Raw genomic sequence first — 19239 nt, forward strand, 5'->3', positions numbered from 1 at the left:
TGGAAAGATTACAGAATGGAAGAAAAGGCAGGGTCAGATGCAGTAGGAAGGGTGCAGTTCCTGCATGAAACTCAATCCTGGAATTGAGAGAGGAGGATAAAAACCCCTCTCAACTGGGATATCCAAGCCAAGGCTCTAGAAGCTGTTTTTGTCTAACAGTTGAGAGTTGCAACCACTGAATGGGAACAGATGAGACAGGCGAACCTCATGTGCAATTAGGCCAATGCGGAGCCATTCACATTTGGAGGCTTGTTAGGCAATTTCACATTCTTCTGGACCTAAGCCAACCGATGGGCTGTGACATGAGATAATCGGTGCCACTGATGTGTGAAGGTCTCATGAGAGATGACAGACACGCTGCGGAAACAGGCATCAGAGTGTCTCTGCCTGTGAGCAAAAAGTATGAATGCATGTAATAACACAGTGCTCGTTTGCGGAACAACAGCCTGTTTCAGCAAGCCGACAGTGACAATTTTTCCAAAGTATTACTCTTAATGATTTGGGAGAAAAATAAAAAAACTGCATTTTCTTTTTGGTTGTCAGTGATAGGTAGAGTGTGTTAAAGTTTTTCTGTTTGAGAAGCAGTGAATATTTGGGGGTAAATTGAACTGTAACATTGCATTTCTTTAACTGAGTTTCAGGTTTAAGATCATAAAAAATTACAAAAGATAGCATGAAAATATCTATAATTGCTTTCCCTATACTTTCACTGGACTCTGTATCCACCTTCTTTCAACTCCCCTATATCAAGGCGAGTCCTGACTGAGAAAACCCAACTCATGATTTTCATCTCCTCAGTTCTCATTCATTCCTCAGCCCACCCCAGTCTGGCTTCTCTGAATCTGCTGGGGTCAAGCTTACCACCGGCCTCCTAAATGCCAAATCCAATGCACGTGTTAGTCCTACTTGGCGTCTTGGTTACATTTAAATTATTCTATTAACAGGATTCTTGCTCCTAGGACATTGACAGTCTAAGGACGAGTTATATCAGGAAGTCAAAGATGTACTTCAGGCTTGCGGAGGACCAAGAGCAAGAGAGCAAGAATGATTTCCAGCCCCAGCAGCCCAACAGGACACCCACCGAGAGGGGAGGAGGGCTGAGTGCAGACTTCTAAAGCTAGATTTCCCCGGAGGCACCGGTTGGTGAGGCAAGTACTGTAATTTTCCAGAGAGACAGAACAAAATAATTATCATTCAAAAATGTTAAATTCTGCACTTTTGCATACACCTCTGTATTTTCTTTCAGAGTACTTTCACTCCTTCTATGTAGAAGGAGCATGATTTAATTGAAAGGGTCTGGTCTACAAACGTAGGTGAGGCTAATACCAAGATGGAGTTGCCTATCGCACACATTTATCAGTCAAAAGTTAAGTTTGTGCTTTGAAATCTGAAAATGTCCCTGAGTCAGATAGTCATGTCCAATTGGCATGTACCTGTCTTTGAACATTTTTTGTTCAAATGCTGTTCCGCCTGTTTCCTTTTCCCTAGATAACCTCTACTCCTCTTCTTTAGTAAGTTTTCCCTGCCGCACCTCCCAAGCCTGGATTGAATGACTATCAACTTCCGCCTAAGATGGCCCTAGAACTGAAAAAGTGGAGTGAACTGAGTGAACTGAGTCTGTCTTGCCTGGTAGACTGTCATGGACAGTGAACGTGGTGGGTTTTACTCATCTCGCTCCCCAGGGCCTAATGCAGTGTCTTGCAATGAATAGTTACTCCATACATGTTTGTGGAATGAATGAAGGGAATAATACTATCATTGCTAGTCAACAATAGCACCAATGCAAGTTCACAAACATTCTCAAATAGAAGTGCTGAACTATGTAACACAGTGAAATATGCAAGTGAAATTACTAAGTTATTATCGGGAACCAAGGTGATTAATGCTGTACATATAGGACATGCTCAATACAGGAAAAATATCAGTTCTAGAATTAGTTTAATGCCACTTGTGCTGATAGCACAGACCTGCTATCTGTCTTCAATAGCTTCATAGCAGTAGGTTACAAGAACACTATTTGAATGGGTGTCATATTATTTTCTTGAATATTCAATAAAAGTGTAATAAAAATGAAATGCCAGAGTCCATAGGAAACATTGTACACCTTGTTATTTGTTCTACTTCAAAGTAAAATTCTATTTTAAAAGCATGTCTTTAGTTCTATTCCCAGCAGTGCTCAGTGCTATGTACAGACCCCCCGATTCCTCTAAAAAAAAAAAAAAAAAATGAGTATCCTTCCTTGGCAATATGAGACTTTCTATATTTCACAAAACTGTTATCTACCAGAAACAGGAGAACTAGGTAATATATACTTTTTTTTTTTTTTTTTTTTTTGAGACAGGGGTCTTACTCTGTTGCTCAGGCTGGCGTGCTTAGTTGCTACAGCCTGTAAGGCTTGCAACCTTGACCTCCCAGGCTCAAGCGATCCTCCCCACCTCAGCCTCCCTGGTAGTTGGGACCACAGGCACTTGCCACCATACCCAGTTAATTTTTGTATATTTTGTAGAGACAGGGTTTTACCATGTTGCCCAGGCTGGTGTTGAACTCCTGGGCCCAAGTGATCCACCCACGTTGGCCTCCCAAAGTGCTGGGAATACAGGCGTGAACCACCACACCCAGCCAATATGTACATTCTTGAGAACAGCCAATGTCATTGGCCTCGGGAAGGAATGAGTATAGACCTGGAAGTGGGCACCCAGGAGTAATAAATAAATAAATGCACAGAACAAATCAGGATGAGTATGTAAGTTTTCTGCTCTTCCAACTGTTCTCTCTGCCCTCATTCCCCAGCCTATGGGGGTAGGGATCAGTAAAAAGAGTCCTCTGAACTCTCTGGCTTCTCTGAGACTCTTGGCCCTACCTCTAAAATCAAATCTCCTTTTCTTCTACCTCCTCAACAAACTCTATAGGTTCTCCTGAGCAATTAAGCTTTTGAAAAACCAGAGACAGAAGGACTAATAGGCTACTTCTACCTTCTACCCTACCACGTAGCTCTCCTGAATCAAGGAAGTGCCCAGCCAGGTATCTGCATGAAGGGGAGGACAAAAAATAAAAAATGCATCAATTAACATCTCAACATATATCATAAACCACACATATAGATACACAGAGATGGATTCCTGCCTATCTCTCGTATTATAGAGAAGAGCACATAATTCAGAGCCTTGGATGTGGAGTTTTTGTTAGCTATGAATATGATCCCAGGTTTCTGAGGGCTGACTCAATGCAGAAATGCTGCTAGACTGCAGGGTGAGCACATGAAATCCTAACCCAGAGCGTCCTCTCTGGGCCTCTGCTGAGTGAATCAGACAGCCAGGCAGTCCTGCCAGCAGGATTAAAACCAAAACTGCCACCCTGGCTGCAGATGGTAATCAATCCAATTTGCTCACCTCCTGAAGTTATCTGCCCCCTGCCACTACTCCTTGGGAAGCGGAAATGAAGCCCCATCATGAGTCACCAGCGTGATGGATTCTTCAGTAACTGGTAGCGACAGGAACAAGGCCAATAGCTGAGTGTAAACAAGCAACAAGCCACTGGAGCTGCGGCCCACTGCCACGGTCTCCTCCTGAGAATAACACAGTGACTCCAACAATCTCACCTTCATTCTTCAAGTTTATTTAGTTATTTATTTATTTTTAATGACCACATTGTAGTGGTACATATTTATGGGGTACAATTTGATGTTTCGATTTGTATGCACGTTGTATAATGATCCAGTCAAGATAGTTAGTGTATCCATTACCTCATGCATTTATCATTTCTTCGTGGTGAGAACATTTAAAAGTCTCTTTCTAGTTATTTTGTAATATACAGTATTTTACTGTTAGCCCTAGTCACCCTGCTGTGCCATAAACACCAGAACGTATTCTTCCTATCTGTCACTTTGTACCTATTGATCAACCTCTCACCATCTTCCCCTTTCCCTCCCCTACTCTCACCTTGATTTTTAAAAGAAAATATTAATCGTGGGGGAGAGTGCTGCTTCTATCCATCTGCTTCTTCTTCTCAAACTGCCAGATGATTTAATCATCTTCCTTAATAAGCTGTGAAGAGCTGACCTTTAGAAAGCCTCCTGCAAGCAGGAATATTTAAAAGCAAATGCTTTCCAAGCAACAACCAGGCCAAATGTTATCCCTTCATGTCCTCTGCTCTATGGAATTTGCTACAATCCTGGGTCAAGTGTCAGGGCAATGGATGTATCTCTGTGAGACCATTCACGAAGGGCTGCTTCTACGCCCTGCTCTCTAGTTGCTGTTTTTCCATGCCCTAGCTCATGCAATCTCCCAGGTAGGAATTATCATCCTCACTTTGTAAATGAATCTTCTGAAGCTCAGAGAGGTTCAGGAGCTTTCCTAGGGTCACATAACCTGTGAGATACCACTAGCCAGGAGCCATACATGTCTGCAATTCTTACAGCACCTAACCTCATGTACTCAGGAGACTCCTGAGGAAATTATGAAATAGACTGTTTTTCTTTTCCCTTTCTTACCTTTGCAATTGCTGCCCCCATCAAACTTTGGTAGCCATATCCCCAAGGAGGTGCAAACATGTCCAGCCACACACAATCTAATATGCCTCTAGCCAGAACTTTTATGCACCAGTTTAAAGTAAGCAGGACAGACATTAGGACCAATGTCCCTACTTCATTTGGGTCCCTTTCAGGTACTGGTTATCTGATCTTCTCATTCCATCCCCGCCCCACCATCAAAACATAAAAATGTTTCACTGTCAATTCATCATAATACACATATCTGAAAGTTAGCACTGGAAGGGCTTTCAAGGTTTTCTAAAGCAACTCTTTCCATTTTAAATAAGGGAAATAGATAAGAGACAGAGAGAGGAGGTGGCTTGGCTGAAGCCACCAAGTGGATCAGTGACAAAGCTAAGAGACAAGGCCATTCTTCCCAGCTCCAACCCCTTGCTCTGAGGTCACACCGTTGCATTCTTAGAAGGATGTGAAAGCCACTTTGTCCACTCTCCCAGGACATCCACATCCTCCCCTATATCTTTAAACTTGGGATAAGGATAAGGATAAATCAGACTTGGTTCATTTTAAAGGGAGTTTCTGGCATCAACCATTAGTGTGGGAAGCGTGTGCCTCTAAAATCACACTATTGTGAATCTCGTGTCTTTATTGCTAAGTCAACATGGAGCATCTGTAAAGAGCAGGAGTGAGGCAGGAGTGGAGGGAACAGGCAAGGTTGTTCTTCATAAATCCCCAGGCCTGCACCTCACCTCAGGCTGCCAGACCAGCCCTCTTACTTAGAGTTTCTGAGTGGACAATTTTACGTCCCAATGTCAACCCAGAAGTATCCCCAGGGCCCCATTATTAGGTCCCAGGCCCAACCTCATGCCTAATCTCAGTCCTCTATTAGCCTAAAAAGTCTTGCACACATGCAGGCATAGCCTTTCTTCTAAATCCCTCAGTCCTATATGCCTTCATCCTTAATTAGCAGGAGGCAGAAGATGCAGGAAATAGGATGTGCTGCCCAAGAAGAGGAAAGCAGGGAAAGGAGGGGGTGGTTCGAAGCACAGCAGGAGCCATAGTCCAAGGCCAGAGAAAACAGAGGTCTTGAAATATGTACTGTTTAAGATTCTGGGGCTTTTGCTTGCAATAAGTGTGTGTATGCATGTGTGCATGCATTGGAGCTCTATGATATCTATACATGCATATGTGTTTGTGCTTGTGTTTGTGTGTTTGGGAGGGGGAGGACATCGTGTATGTGCCCATTTATGTGTGTCTGATGAGGGTGAGCCTAAGTGACATTGGGAAAAACTGCCAATCAACCCTAATGCCATTATAGGTAGAAAAGCGCTAACAATCATGAGAAAAGAAATTCCTCTAAAGGGTGTGAAAGTGTGAAGCCATAGGGTGGGTGCCAGGGGAAAACGCAGACTCCTTTTGAGCTGGTAGGGTCACATTCCTGTGTCTGTTCTCTAACATTGTGTTCTATTTAGGGTGATCGTGATGCGTGTGCGAGTCTGCACTGAGTCTGGCATGCAGTGAGGGCCCAATGAATGTGGACCCTAAATATGCTTTTGGGCAAGGTAAGCAACTAGGAACAATGAAGGAAAAGAGCACATCATCCTCTTTACCTTTAAACCAGAAGAAGGAAGACACCTAATTTAAAACGTAAACATCTTAAACACGCTTTGTCTCTTAACGTCTCGGAAATTGACTAAACAAACTCTCAGGAGCAAACTGCAACCTGTTCCTTCTTCTGAAAGGGTTTTAGCAGCTGTTGGTGGTGGTCTTAGATGTCCTGAAGAGCCCACCCAGTGCAGATCATGTGAAAGCCTAGGAGCTCTGAGGCAGCTAGCAAAAGAAAACCCTTCAGAGAGAAACACAGTTCTTAATAATTACCGCTAACTATGCTGTGAAAAGGAGAACACTCTTTCAATTACCAAATGTCAGCTCTAATCCCCACTTATGAGTGTTGGAAATAAAAGGATGCAATAATTACACAATCTGCAGGGAAACTCACAAATATATTCCCAATACAAATGATTTATTGAGCTTGCCCAGCCACAGCCTGGCTTCGCTCCTTAAAGAAACCTGTAAAAGTGGTGCCCTGTTCTTTGATAATCACAGTGATTTCTTACAAACCACTGATTAAGCAATAGATGAGGAAAGCATTTTGGAAACTGAGATAGCTTTGATGTGTTGGACATCTTTCTAAAATTATGGTCTGTCTGCCTAAGTGGCCGATTAAAGAACACATAATGGTTTGTCAGAAAGGACCTTTTACAATTGAGACCATTTCAGAGGTGAGAAAAGGTTAAACATTGTGCTAAGAGCATGCGGTGGTAGAGCTGGAATGAATCCCAAATGTCCCAATTTCCAGTCTTTTCTATGATCCCCTATAGCCTGAACTATTAACAAGGTATAACAAATGTGGGTTATTAACCTCTATTAATTCCCATTTGAAAGCCAAGCCAATCAATACATTACTGTCATCAACAAGTTGATAAATTGGGAAATAATGATTTATGTATTAGGTGCAAAAGCAATTGCGGTTTTGCCATTGAAAGTAATGGCAAAAATATTATAGAAATAGCTTTTTTAAAAAAATTTTACTCTTGGGCATAATATGGACAGGAAGATTTATGTGTGAAGCAGAGGGTCTAGGTGATGGCATTACCAGGGGGAGGCTTGTGGTAGAACCATGTTGTTCTCCAGTGGGATTATTGAGGCTCTTTGGATAGTCTGAAGTAGTAAGAGGCAAGTTACCTAGAGGTGCAGAAAATTGTAAAGTTGAGGCTATGAGAAAAGCAGATTGAAGAAGCAGGAAATTGCAGAAATAGAAAAGCAAGCTATGAGTGGTGGCTCACACCTGTAATCCCAGCACTTTGGGTGACCAAGATGGGAGGATCACTTGAGCCCAGGAGTTTGAGACCATCCTGGGCAATTTGGCAAGACCCCATCCCTACAAAAAAAAAAAAAATCCCAGGCATGATGGTGCATGCCTGTAGTCCCATCTACTTGGGAGGCTGACGTAGGAGAATTGCTTGAGCTTGGAAGGTGGAAGCTGCAGTGAGCTGTGATCATGCCAATGCCTTCCAGCCTGGGTGACAGAGTGGGATCCTGTCTCAAAAAAATCAATAAATAGAAAAGCAACATGGAAAAGTAGATTGGGAATAAAAGATAATCTATTCTTAAGTCATGAGGATTGTATGGGTTAATAAAATGTTTAGACTTATACATCATTATGAGTCTGCGAATTATTGAAGGTAATCCTAAACCAATATTACTCTATTTCTCATTTCAGGTAAATAATTGAGACTCCTTGAAGGAGTGACTATTAAACTATTCTGGATGAAAATTTTTTGAAAATTTGGTGAAAAGCTGTGGATTCACTCCCCAGATAAGTTCACACCTCTGCATATACATAAAGTGCTGGATACAATTTCAGGCCATTCAAAGATCCTTCTGAAAGTCCCGCATTGGATGCCAGGATATGACACGCTTTACTAAACCAAGAAGTTTTAATCAATTATTTAAGTATAAACATACAAACTCAAAGTCCTGTTGTTGCTTCATCTTTTGAGTGTCTCAAAAGTCCTGTTCTGAATAACTCCTCTGTTAGGAAGCTTCAGGCCCTTGAGAGGCTAGCCATCATTTCTGTACATTTTCTGAAATTTCATTGTATGCATTATATATAGTCTTAAGCAATCCCAAAATTGTTCAGCTCTCTGGACTCTCTGCTTCTTAGGCACAAGCATCTCATCTTTCCTAGCCCTGTGCATGCATACATGTATGGGGAGGTGTATTTTCATGCCAGCATGCACAGAGCACAATCTTTCTGAGGATCAGTTTCCTTATCTGTAATATGGGGACACCAATACCGTTCATATTCAGCTCAGAGTTGCTAAGAAATTGAAATGAGAATATGAATGTGAACATTTTTTAATTACTTATAAAGGACCATAAAAATTGGTGGCATGTCATTATCAGTGTCATCATATTGTTATTATGTATAAAACCTCAATGCAATTTGCAGCCTTCCTTATCTTTTCAGGAAGTTACTTAAAAATGTTTGTCCACTTCTAAAATAAAGATGTTATAACTTTCCAATAGCATTACTCATATTGGCAACATCCTCTGCTCCAGAAGAAGAAATTGGTCATAGCCTGGGTCCATCTTATGAGTTTAATGAATAATTCTGAGTCCCACAGGGCTGACATTGGGTGAGTTCACAGTGGCATGGCTGCACTGGGTGTCAGCTTCCACCATCTTTTCTGACTGGTTGGTACCCCATTTGTACAAGTTGTTAAATATTTTGAATATTGCCCATAGCACCACTTATGTGTGAAATACCATGCTGGGTGCTTCTAAAATAAAAGAAAGAGAGAGGAATAAAAATGGCCCATATTCCCAAAAAGACAAGAACTTGACTGGGGAGGTAAGGCCACTAATAACACAAGGTGCTTCATATTTGCTTCCTTGTCTTAAGTGTTTCATTAGGTCAGAAGAGGTCATCATTTCTAGAAGGCTTGATGGGAATGAATCTACCAATAAGGTGGGATTTATGGTAGTCCCAAGGAAGACCAATGTTGATGAGCCCAATGTTGCTCATCAACTATCAGCTCCACAAAAATGCACGTGGAGGCCAAGGGAGAAACCCATCCTGCCAGCCAGCATGAAAGAGGGCCAGAGAAAGTGAGTCTTTGCATTTTATTTTACAGATGGCTTCTCCTTTCTCCACCTCTATTTCCAGGCAGAGATTTAATTACTTTAGAAGGTAATTTGCAAAGTTCTTTAAGACCTTCAGCCATCAGTTGCTACAGGAAAGATAAGTGCTGTGACTACAGTATCTATTTTGGTGCTGTGGGTAATGCGCCATTAGATTAGATCGACGCGGCACTCATTTCACGCTACCAATTTCTGTTCTATTAATTCTTTACTTAAATCCGCTAAGCACCTCTTCATTTGCCTCACCACTGCTATAATTTAATATGTACAACCAGAGTTGGAGTTGAACTGTTTCTCAAGTGAGCTAAAATCTAATATTTGTAAAATGCATCCATTTAAATGAAACCCCAGCAAGGTTCTGCCTCTTACTGCAGCCCCCTCAGTGATGGCTTTGGTTTGGCTCCTGCAGAGTCTCACTGCATCACAACACTGATTCCATTAGCCCAGTGAAAGGCCACAGCTGCCTAGGGACTGCCCTGCTGGTAGCTCTGCAGTACTCGCCAATCCTGGCCTTTCTGCTCTCTCTCTCTATTTAAATGTGGCAGGAAAAACATATTAATATGTGAGCATCAACAGCCTGTCCCCTTGCCACCCGCTAAGAAGAAACTGGCTTTGCTTTTATAAATCAAGAACAAGGATCTAGCTGCATTTTCACCAAATTAAAGAGAAACAAATTAAAGGAAAGAGAGTGAGAAAGACACAGAAACCAGGAAATCTATGTAGCTGGAAGGGTCTTTTGAGTGGGAGAAAGAGGGGGCAGAAACCTGGCTGTGTATGGGAGTCTAAGAGAGATGGCGACTTTGAAAATTTGGCTCTGTAGGATGAAAGTAATCCCTCTTTGGCATTATCTTAAGACCAAAGTCAAAAAATTTAGATTACTTTTCAGGTGTTATTAGATGCTGAACTGGAGTTTCCTTGAATGAGATGCTGCAGATAGGGTGGCTTACCTAGCAGGCTCTTGGTGAAATTGCAGTCACAGTGTATTTGCATTCCACATGGCAGAAGTGGAGCAGAGCAATATCAGTGCCTAACAGTTCCTCTTCACAGGCAGGATTAGGCTAGCCAGAACACAGCCTCATCTCATGCTCTTCAGAAGGCCAATATGTACATTTCAATCATGTGCCAGCAAGTTTACACATCTAGTTTAAAATAATTAGGTTGAAACTCAAAAGCCTCCAGCATCTTCTTCTTAGTTTACACCACTTGCCTGACACTAACCTTACTCTTTACTAACCAAATATCTTTGCATTTATCCCAAGAAATAGCCTCTGGAAAATTCTCCTGTGCATCCATCATTCTTCCTTAAGGCTAGCCCCTTCAATGAGGTCTGCCTAGGTCACTTTAGCACTCAATAATTTTTGCTGCTAAAAGCTCAATCATTGTTTTTTCTATGACTCGTGTAGTTATTAATTTATTGGAAAACTATTGCCTTGGGTGAGAGTCAGTAAGATGCCGGGATACGGCATGCTTTACTAGACCAAGAAGTTTTAACCAATTATACTAAATAATTGTGCTAAATAACCAATTATGTTAAATAAGTCAGTCAGGGAGATGTAAAAGGTAGAGGTGGTTCTACATAAAGTTATGAAATAGTATCAGTAAAACTTAGCAACTAATTGGGTGTGATACTTAGACAGGACCCCTTACTCCCGGGTATCTTTGGCAGAACAATGGCCCCTCAAAGATATCTGTCCTAACCATTGAAACATGTGAATATGGTACCTTATATGGCAACAGAGAGGTAAAGTTGCAGATGGAACTAAGTTTGCTAACCAGTTGGCCTTGATCCGGCATTAATCAGTGGGCCCGATGTAATCACAAGGGTCCTTATAAATAGAAGAGGAAGGCAGAAGAGAGAGATCTAGACAGACGGCTGCATGAGAAGCACTCAATCCACTGCTGCTGGACTTGAAGACGGAAGAAAAGAGTCATGAGCCAAGGAATGCCCGCAGTCTCTGAAAGCCAGAAAAGGCAAGGATACTGACTCTCCTTAGAGCATCCAGATGGAATGCAGCCCTGCCAACACTTTGATTAAGGCACAGTGAGACCCATTTAGGAATTCTGATCTCCAGGGCTGTAAAATAGTTAATTTGTGGCTTTTGTTTTAAGCCACTAAGTCTGTGGTAATTTGCTACAGCAGTGATGAAAAAAAAAAATGCAGCATTTTAGAGCCCATGGTCCTGTCCTACCTTCCTAAAACCCCAGCCTCACACCATGAGTCCTAACATCAGGAACTTGGAGCTAGAGGAAATCCTTGCCCACATTTTACAGAAACACTGTCTCATCTAAGAGGCACTAGCAGAGCCTTGTGGGGTCAAAAATATGGCACGTTCAGGGTTTTAAAGGACTCTGTCGCCAAGACTTAGAATCTAATCCCTAATCTCTTCATGAGAAAATAAACTCCAGTACCAAACAGCCAACTCTCTAACGAATATTTGACATTCCTCATATTGGTAAATTGAGTGCTGCCTATGATCTATGCTGATGGTTAAATGAGAGTCACTGGTTTCAGACTCCAGAAATGCAGGAGTTCAAATTATTACTCATTCTCAAAAGTTTAAAATCCTGGCTTGTGAGCTGATCTGGAAAATCAAGCTGCTTTAGCAGAGGCCTGTGCATCACAGGAACCTTAAGCCAAGACAGGATATTTCCTCAAAAAAAATAGGAAGTGCATCTCTGAGTACTATATTGGAACTCCAAATCAATGTATCACATTGCTCAAAAAACACACATCTCAGGCTATTTTGTGGGGGAGCATATTGAAACACTCCTGGAACCTCTTCCTCAGAATTATATAAGCTAGAATGTAAATCCAGACTCACATTTCATCAGACAACAGGGGTTGGTATAATAAAACACTTGCAATATCAATGATATTTGGTGTTCAAATCTAATTATAAAATGGATATAGAAAACATATTTTATTATCTTCTCTTCTAAGTAGCGTGACCATATGTCTCAGTTTTCTTCAGCCTGTCCTAGCTTTCATCTGCTTTTTGTAATTATTAAAAATTTCCCCTTTCACTCTCAGATCTCTGCCAGCTTTATGACAAATTATATGGTCACCATACATATGGTCACCATGCATATGACTCAGGCATGGCTTTCTCATACATTTTTGTAAGGCAGAGTACAACTTTTTACTGTTTCTCCTGGGTCTAGTGAGACTCTGCATGTTTCAGGATTGACTCCGTTGGAGAAGGACAGGAAGAGAAGGAAGATTTTAACAGAAAGGTAGATGAAATGCCTGAATAGGTATTTCTCAAAAGATGACATACAAAAATATATAAGATGATATATATATATATGATGATATATACATATAGGATGATATATATACACACATATATATATCCCCCAAATCATGACAAAGTTACACCCAGCTATTACGTGAGTATGAGTGTGTATGTGTGGATGTGTGGGGATGTAATAAAATTGCTTCCCATCTTTGCCTTGCTAAACCCCAGCCCTAAACCATGAGCTTATCATCAGCAACTTGAAGCTACAGGAAATTCTCTTTCACTATTAGTAGGAAACGTAAACATATTTTCCCAGAAAAACAGCTGTCAGCTAAGCAGAGCTCTGTGGGGTCAATAACACAGATAGATATAAAAATAGATCTAGCTATATCTGTATATTTTATTATTGATATATCTATGCATTTTATTATAAATATATCTGTGTATTTTTGTGTGTGTATATATATATATATATATAATTTATGACACCATATGGTTAAATGGTGAAGATACTCCTGGTGGTTTCTTTGGGTGAACTGTTAATAGAACACTTTTTTTTTACCACAAATTGCATTGATCCCTAGATGCTGTAAAGATTTTCCTCCACTATTGATGCTGATGCAAAAGAGCGGAACAGGAAGACGCAGATGATGATGATAAGAAGAACCTCTGTGGAAAACAGTATGGAGATTTTTCAAAGAACTAAAAATAGAACTATTTGATCCACCAGTCCCACTATTGGGTTATCTAACCAAAAGAAAAGACATCATTCTATCAAAAAGATAACCTGCACTCATGCTTATCAGAGCACTATTCACAATAGCAAAGCTCCATTCATGTTGCTGCAAAAGACATGATTTTAATTTTTTTTTATGGCTGAGTAGTGTATTTTTCCACATTTTCTTTATTCTACCTTCCACTGATGGACACTTCGGCTGATTCCATGTCTTTGCTAATGTGGTCTGCGGAATGCCCAGAAAGCTGGGCTCCCAAGGGCAGGCACAAGCACCAGCTCTGAGAAGGTCTGAAGGACAGCTGCCAAACACCAGAGACATGCCCAGGCACAAGCAGAGAAACTGCCACTGCATCAAGTTCTCCACACAAGAAGGGAGGGGCAGCCCAAGCCCCTAATTCAGGCGAGCAGGTGCACTAAATGCCTAGAGATATGACCGGGTGAGGTGTGGAGAAACCACTGCTGCACCAAGTTCTCTGCACAGGAAGGGAGGGCAGCCTAAGCTCCCAATCCAGGTGAATGGGTATGGGATCCACATCCCTCTTACTCCTCAGAACCAGAGGAGCCCACTCCTCCATTTGACCAAGGGAGGAAGCCGAGGCACCCAACATTGTCACATGCAGACTGGCCCCAGGTCGCAAAGTAGTTCTTTGCAAATCTCACTGCGCAGACAAAATCACAGTATGGAGATCTTCAGCAAATCTCCTATTCCAGTCCTGCAAATGGAGAGAGTCAAACTCTAGCACCTATGACTGCAGTGCACTCCACACTGGCCACTCAATTCTGACTGTGGGAGCCCTTCCCCCACTCCAGACCAAGCACTCCAGTCTCTAGCCTGAGACTCAAATTCCTGCAGCAGCCCTTGCTGCCAGGCCACTGAACACTGCCCAGCTCGGGATAAACCCAGATTTAGAATGACATCCTCCCATTGGTCTCAGGACCAGAAAAATGCCTGCAGCCTTTGTCTCAGTGCCTTTCCCTCCACAGTCTCTTAGCCTCTCCTCAAGTTACCTCCAAAGCGTGGGAGGGACAAGGTGCTCTTCCATGGCCTGGGTTGTAGGAATCTCTAGTACAAAGGTGGATTACAGAGGGAGACTCTCCACCTCCTCACATACCAGGGCTTCACTCACAGGTCTCAGCCAAATACTACCACAAAGGCTGCTTGCTGACTTTCTCTTCCCCAGGATCTAAAGTGACCTTCACTTTTCTGGTGAATTCCCAAGTTTCTTCTTGAATAAAAGCTCACAATGCAAATCTCTACACACTTTTTTGTTATTTCCAAGTTGGTGAGGCATGCTGATAAAGCTTCTAATCTGCATCTCTGGGGCAAAAATCACTTTACTGTGATTGCTAATTAAAATGCATATTTCTTTGTTTTACTAACTAAGCAGAGTTCTTCTGTTATGTTAAATGTAAGTAATGCAACCAAATGTTACTGACCAAATGATGATGATGACATATTAATGAATGTAATTTCCACAAAAGAATCTTGCTTTGCCCTTTAACAGGAATTAAAAATGCCTCAATCCAAAGGATTAATAATGAAGATTTCAGGGGTGCCTGAACAGGGTAGCTGGTGAGAAATTTGGAAGTCTAGAACAGAGCATATAACATGCACATTCATGTACATAATAGTGCTTAAGAGTTCAGGCACTGGATTTATTCTGTCTGATCTCAATTCCTGCCCTGCTGTGTTAGCTTGAGAAAGTTACCTAAATTCTTAGCCATTCTGGGCTTCTGTTTTCTTCCCTGAAAAATAAGAATAATAGGGGTGACATTCGTGAAAATGGCAAACTAAGGCCCTCTGAAAATTCTCTTCTTCATAAAAGCAATGAGAAATATTGAAAAAAAAATTATCAGAATCAACTCTCTCAGAACACTGGAAACTAACCAAAGGCTTACATCAATCCAAGGAGTTGTTATTCAAAAATTAAAAGTGGCTAAATCTAGTTAAGGTCAGTGGGCTCTAGGACATTTTAACTTTCCCCTTCCCAGTCCAGCTTCATCATAGCCTTGACTTTTAGCAGTCCATGATCATGGTGCAAGCCAGCAGCGTGGCAGCCATGGAAGGGGCAGAGCAAGGTTGGGGCTCCTACAAAGCCCCATTCACAGAGAATTGTAATGATTTGATCTATCTGGTGGTTCTTTGGAAGACCCTAGTTGCAAGGTTGTCATGCACCTTGCTCATTGTGAAGAGCCTTTTCTTCTTGGCCATTTCTCAGAAACCATCATAGGCAATTGTTTAACTCTGTGGTTGCCTGAAGTGGTAGATACAGTTAGAGTAACAATAGGCTGACAAAAAAGCTTAAAAGGAAAATCTGGGTAGTAAGGTGTCTATGCAGGGATTTGAACAGCTCTAACATATTTCTGATAATACAGAAGGCCACGTGTATGGGTAGGCTAAGCTTGCAGGTACACATGCTCAAAAGAGACATGAGAAGGACCTAAGCTCTTACCTCTGGATAACCTTAACACTCTACACAAGTAGGAGGTAAAGGCTAAGGTGTAGCTGTAAACTGCCTGTCTGAATGTTAAAAGCATGCACCAACATGAGAACAGAGACCCCTCCTCAAAGACTGGAAGACTTACTGGCTCTAGTCATTTAGGAAGATATTTGGCCAATTATTAGCTGATCACTAACATAACCAAGCAGAGAGTTCAGTAACCATATAAGACAAAAAAATACAGACAGTATAATATTAGTTTTGAAAGTCACTAAATAAACAAAAACAAACAACCAATAAAAAAAGAGGTAAAAATATAATTTCCAGAATCAACACATTATATTATTTAAAAATTCAATTTTCAACAAAAAATTATAAGACAAGCAAACAAACACAAAGCCATGGCCCTAAGAAAATAATCAAAAAATAAAGTAAAATGCTTTTTAAGACTAAATTTAACCAAGGAGGTAAAAACGTTGTATACTTAAAACTCTAAAGCATTGATCAATCAATGCTTTATAGCTTTAAGTATAGTCAAGAAAACACAAATAAATGGGAAGATATCCCATGTTCATAAACTGAAATAATAATGTTAAAATGTACATACTACCCCAAGTGATCTACAGATTTAATGCAATCCCTGTTAAAATTCCAATGTTATTCTTCACATAAATAAAACAAAAACCCTAAAGTTTATATAAAATCATAAAAAAACCCAATTGCCAAAGCAATCTTGAATGAACAGTACAAAGCTTGAAGCATCACACTACCCAACTTCAAAATATTGGCATTTAAAAACAGACACATTAGTCAATGCAATCAGATAGAGAACCCAGAAATAAATTAACATAATTAACATCTGTGGTTAAGAAATTTTTAATAAAAGTGCCAAGAACACACAATGGAGAAAGGACAGTCTCTTTAATAAATGGTGCTAGAAAAACTGGTTATCCACATTCAGAAGAATGAAATTGGACCCATATCTCACCGTTTATATAAGAATCAACTCATTATAGATTAAAGACTTAAATATAAGACCTAAAACTATAAAACTACTAGAAGAAAACATAAGGAGGTAGTTACATGACATTGGCTTGGGCAATGATTTCTCGCATATGACCCGAAAATCACAAGCAACAAAAGCAAAGAGACAAATTGGATTGCATCAATCTAAAAAGCTACTGCATAGCAAAGGAAACAATTGACAGAGTGAAAAGACAACCCTCAAATTAGGAGAAAGTATTTGCAAATCATACATGAGCTAAGGGGCTCATATCCAAAATACATAGGCAACTCAAACTACTCAATAACAAGAAAGCAAATAATCCTATTTTAAAAATGGGCAAAGGACCTGAATAGACATTTCTCAAAAGAAGACATACAAAAAGCCAACAAATATATGAAAAAAAAAGTTCAACATAACTAATCATCATGAAAACGCAAATTAAAACCACAGTGAAACACACCTCACATCTAACACAAGGTCTGTTATCAAAAAGATGAAAGATGTGTGTTGGTGAAGATGGAGAGAAGAGGCAACCATTATATACTGTTGGCAAGGAGGCAAATTAGTACAGCTATTTTGTAAATAGTATGGAGGTTCCCCAAAAAACTAAAAATGGTGCAGCAATCACACTTCTGGGTATGTATTAAAGGGAATTAAAATCAACTTCTCAAGGAGCTAGCTGCATTCCTATGATAACTGCAGCATTCCTATGATAATGCTGCAGTTATCCACAATAGCTAAAATATGGAAACAACTTAAGTTCCCATCAACAGATTAATGGATTTTTTTAAAAATACATGATATATACAAATGGGATACTATTCTGCCTTTAAAAAGAACAAAATTCTGTCATTTGTGACAACCGGATGAATGTAAAGGACATTACGCTAAGTGAAATAAGCCAGGCACAGAAAGACAAATATCACATGATCTCACTTATATGTTGAATCTAATAAAGTTGAACTCATAGAAGTAGACAGAGGAATTGTAATTAACAGGGATTTGGGGAGGAGGAATAGAGAAAGAGGAATTTTTGGTCAAAGGATATAAAGTTTCAGTTAGGCAGGTGAAATGAGTTTTATTGCATAGCAAAATGACTACAGTTAATATTAATATATATTGTGTATTTCAAAAATCACTAAAAAAGTGGAATTTAAATGTTATAATCCCAAAGAAATGATAAATATGTGAGGTATTGGATATGTTACTTAGCTTGATTTGCTCATTCTACAATGTATACATGTATCAAAATATCACACTGTACCCCATAAATACATACAATTATTATTTGTCAATTAAAAATAAAAATAATTTTTTAGAAAAGGAGGCATGGCCAATACACAGACACATACACACACACAACACAAGCAATCAATAGAAATTGTCCCTGAGAAAATCGAGATGTTAGACTTAATTGAGAAAGACTTTAAATTAGCTATTTTAAATATGTTTTTAAAAATACAGGAAACCATGTCTAAGGCACTAATGAATAGTATTAGAACATGTCTCAGCAAATAGAGACTATCAATAAAAAGAAATTACTTTTTTACATAGATAAATACATATTTTGCAGTTGAAAAGTATAATGAATAATTTACCAGACAGGCTCAACAGCAGATTTGAGCAGGCAGAAGAAAAAATCAGTGAACATAAAGATGGATCAATTTAAATTATCTAGTATGAGGGAGACAATGAAAAAACTAATGAGACCTCAGAGAGCTTTGGGCCAGTATCAAGTGGGCCAACAAACATGTAATGGGAGTTCCAGAAGTAGAGAAGAGAGAAAGGGGAAGAAAGAATATGTGAAGAAATAATAGCCAAAACCTTTTCATATTAATGAAAAACACTAATAACACACCCAAGAAGTTTATTAACTCCAAGTAGGATAAATTCGTAGATTCACACCTAGGTATATAAAATCAAACCATCAAAAGCCAAGGCAAAAAATTATTGAAAGCAGCAAGAGAAAAACAACTCATCAGGTACAAAGGATTGCCAAAAAGACTAACAGCTGATTTCTTATCAGAAACTATAAAGGCTAAAGAATGACATATTCACAGTGCCAAAAGAAAAACACTGTCAAGCAAGAATTCTATATTCAACAAAACTAAAATTCAAAAATAAAGTTAAGTCATTCTCAAATAAACAAAAATTTAGAGAATTTATCACTAGCGAATATTCTCTACCAGATATTCTAAATGTTGTCTTTCAGGCTGAAATTAATGGACTGTAGTTAATAACTCAAACCTAATGAAGAAATTAAAAGCACTGTTAAAAATACACAGGTAAAAGAAAAAAGACAGTGTAAATATATTTTTAATGCTATTTTATCTTTCCTGATTTAAAAAGCAATTACATAAAGCAATAATTACAAATCTGTGTTCATGGTCACAGTGTGTAAAGATGTAATTTGAATAACAATAAGAGTATAAAGGTAGGAAGAAGGAATAGAGCTAGACAGTGTTTTTCTATAATATTGTTATTAAATTGGAATTCATCTAAACTAGACTATTATAAGTTAAGACATTAATTGTAATCCACATGGTGACCATTAAGAAAATAAATTGAAAAATATAATAAAAATTAAAAATAAAAGTAGGAATTAAAATAGTATAATAGAAAAT

This window comes from Pongo pygmaeus, chromosome 11 (genome assembly GCF_028885625.2).
Source record: "Pongo pygmaeus isolate AG05252 chromosome 11, NHGRI_mPonPyg2-v2.0_pri, whole genome shotgun sequence".
NCBI classification, from domain to species: domain Eukaryota; kingdom Metazoa; phylum Chordata; class Mammalia; order Primates; family Hominidae; genus Pongo; species Pongo pygmaeus.